The 3820-nt window shown below is 33.1% G+C and overlaps 1 pseudogene; it reads right to left on the reverse strand.

Annotated features, from left to right (window-relative positions):
- Nucleotides 1–2477: 2477 nt before the first annotated feature.
- LOC132924933 (uncharacterized) lies at nucleotides 2478–3615 on the reverse strand (annotated as a pseudogene).
- Between the last annotated feature and the right edge of the window lie 205 nt (nucleotides 3616–3820).

The raw sequence follows: 3820 nt of genomic DNA on the forward strand, positions 1-3820 counted from the left end.
TCCACCATCCTCGATGTCGCGTTTCCTACTTTGACTTTGACTTTAGTCTGTCTTATACTAGCTTCAACTAAATGTACTATTTTCCTTGGGAAATGGAAATACTTCAAAATTTCGGTTATGCTAGTTCTATATATACTGTCATACGCCTTTTGAAAATCAACGAAGATAACATGGAGTTCCTTATTATATTCCCAGCTTTTCTGGAATAATTGCCTGATTATAAATATCTGGTCTGTCGTTGACCTATTTTGCCTGAATCCATATTGATGGTCCCCCACCACTTGTTCAGCCAGAGGTTTGATTCTTTCCAGGATGCAATATGATAATACCTTATATGTTGTATCTAGCACCGCTATTCCTCTATAGTTACTACAGACTTGCATGTCGCCTTTTTTGTGTATGTATGCTACTCTCCAATCTGTCGGTAAAATTTCCGGCTCCCACACTTCTTTTATCAACAAGTATATACTCTCTATCATGGAGCTGTCCGCATGCTTTAAAATTTCCCCTTGAAGGTCATCTTCCCCGGGTGACTTGTAGTTTTGAGCCTTTTGATCTGTTGTTTGATTTCTTCCTTTGATGGGGGTGAGCAGGGATCATCATTGGGTTCGTTGTGTCCATATGTAAATATATCAACTGGTACTTAACAATTGAGTAGCTTTTCAAAGTACTCTGCCCATTTCTCCATTATTTTTTCATGATTCGTCACTAGGCTTCCATCGTCCTTTTTCAAAAATTTTTCTTGTCTTCTATATCCGCCTTTAAAGCTATTTACCTTGTTATATAGCTGCCGTGTATTGTGTGACCTGTAGTCTTGTTCTGCCTCCCTTATTACATTTTGAACATACTTTGTCTTTGCACATCTAAAAATGTTATGAGCTTCTTTCCTTTTGACTCTAAAGATTCTTTCTTTTTCTTGGTTGCTACCACTGGATAGGGTTCAACCCCTCCCCCCACCAATATTTTCTCGCATTACGCTAACTTAAAACTATTTCATCGTTATTTTAAACACCACATACTAATATTCTAATATTTGTATAATTCCTCCGGCAAATTCAGTGAATTTGTTTGAATCCACCGCCGGTACAAATTCTGTTTCCACCGGCAGTTCCATCACTGACGATGATGGTATGGCCTGTTCTGACGTCTGATTTGGACTGGGAGCCGCAAACTGCGCACGCGGATCTTGTTCCTGCAGGGCCCGCGTCAAAACACTATCCATCATCATTAAATAACGCCCGACATGGAAGTCCCTCATAAACAACGTCCAGGTCATGGAGTTAGCCCGAAATGGTTCAATGGTGCCGTTAGCTTAGGTTAACCACCTTAGGTTTCTTCTTTATTAAAAGCCCACACTAATGTTGTTAAATGAAACAGAAAACAAAATGCAATTACATAAATTATTTGAATTTGTGAATCATGGTTGTCTCTTACTCCATAAAATAATTCAGTGACCAAGTAAGTATGTTTGCTTAGTTCCATTATTTTTCGGATGAATGGATTATTTTTGTGTTTGTTAGTGGAATATTTAAAATATGTAAATAAACAAACTAATAAGCATGTCTCAATAATATTCTGTTGATAAATAGAATTCCACGAAATGTCTGTATTAGTCAACTACACAATATGTAAGAGGTAAATAAAGGAAATTAATTATATGGATAATATGAAATAAAAAAACAAATACATAAACTATGTAGATTGTATAATTGAAATGAAAAAAGCTGCATAAAATATGTAGTGTATAATAAGTATACTAAAGCGCTATTACTTAAGATTATCATTTCGAAAAATAACGATTAATTATGAACAGATAATATGCTATGTTATGACATCGGCCATCGTGTCGAGTAAATAATAAAGGAATATTCATAAAAAATATTTCATAACAATGATAATTATATTATTTATTATGTATATGAAAAAAATAAACTTTAAGTCGTATATACAGTGTGTAAACGGTAATCGAGAACACTCAATATCTTTGCGTAGAGACCTGCTATTTGAATTCTGTTTTTTTGGCAGTTGTTATGACATAAAAATACACATTTTTATGGTCTTTGAATTTTTTTTTACTTAACTAGTCACGCGCATGCGCATGTCAACTTTTTTTTTTAAATGGCAACCCCCTGCCTTAACCACAAATTAATTTTTGCCTATTTTTTTAATGAATTTTGGTAGTTGAGTCAACTTTCTAAGTCCAAAATTGACCAAGTTTGACAAGATTGACATTTTTATAACTATTTATTACGGTGATATTCATACGTTATTTTAACTTCAATTACTGAATAATTTTCTCTTTAATTTGTGTAATAAATCATAACTTATTATAGCAGAAAAAACGTAAATTAGTATGTTGTTTATTTCTTTACATTTAATGGATCTATTAGAACGTATTAATAATTAATAACAAATTCAATTCTTATTTAAGTTACCAATTTATTTAATTAATAAAAATCTAAAAATAAAAAAAAAATCTAACGAATAAATTGTTCAAACTGTTCTCCGCCGTGAACAAAACATGCTTCAGCGCGCCGCATAAATTCTTTATTTGTTGCAGCAGTAATTTGTTCATCAGTCAGTTGATTGCATGTTTCTGTTATCTTATCTTTTAAATTTTGAAGATTTATAGGAGGATCAGCATACACTATTTTTTTCAAGTGTCCTCATAAAAAAAAATCTAGTGGCGTAAGGTCAGGTGATCGTGGTGGCCACTCAATGGGTCCGTAAGTTCCTAGCCATCGATTTTGAAATTGTGCATTTAAATAGTCGCGAACTATGTGAGCATTGTGAGCTGGAGCACCGTCGTGTTGAAAAATAATATTACCTCTTAGAGCTAAAGGAATATCATCAAGCATCATTGGTAATTCATTTAGTAAAAAATTATAATATCGTCTACCATTGAGTGTTCCATCGTAAAAAAATGGACCAAGCAATTTACCACCAATTAAACCACACCAAACGTTTGTTCCCCAAACAGTTTGATTGTTGGTTTCAAATGTCCAATGTGGATTTTGATCGTCCCAGTAACGGTTATTCTGCTTATTAATTACACCATTATTAGTAAATTTGGATTCATCTGTCCATAATATTGAGTTTAAAATAAATGGATTTTCGTCTAAACTGGTCATCAATCACGCAACAAAAGCTAGTCTACGAGGTGCATCACCCTGACGCAAATGCTGAACTAAATCTGGTCGATATGGATGCATATTATATTTTTTTAATATCTTACAAACTGTGGTATGAGATATTCCAAGCTCTCTACCAACGTGCCGTGTTGAACTTCTGGGATTTGCTCGAACATAGGCTAATAGGTTTTCATCGACCTCTTCACCTAAAGCATCACCTCGTCTTTGTTGTAAATTATTTACCCTTTTAGAAAATGATCCATAGGTTCTTAGATTCCTTTCTAAGTTATAAAAAAAACTATGGACAGGATGTTCTCTATCTGAATTAAATAAAAATAACGAAACTAACTTAGAAGATTATCTAAAGAAAAATAAAGACAATTATACCTGGGTAACGTTGTGCATATGTTTGTGCCGCAAGACGTGAATTTTTTTGACACTCCCAATAAATAAACAACATATCAACTTTATTTGAATGAGGCATATTTGTCACGGAGTAACGCACGGTTTGAACGATGAAAAATATCGAAATGTTCAGTTATTTCATTTATCTCATCGTATTTAATTTTATATCAAATTGTCATACAGATAAAAGTTTACTATAAGGTAAACCTAATGTTTAATCTTATTAATGACCGAAAAATACGATAAGTATTAGATTAGCAGAGGTAATTACCTAATTAATTTGA

The sequence above is a fragment of the Rhopalosiphum padi genome, chromosome 3 (genome assembly GCF_020882245.1).
Source record: "Rhopalosiphum padi isolate XX-2018 chromosome 3, ASM2088224v1, whole genome shotgun sequence".
In the NCBI taxonomy this organism is placed as follows: domain Eukaryota; kingdom Metazoa; phylum Arthropoda; class Insecta; order Hemiptera; family Aphididae; genus Rhopalosiphum; species Rhopalosiphum padi.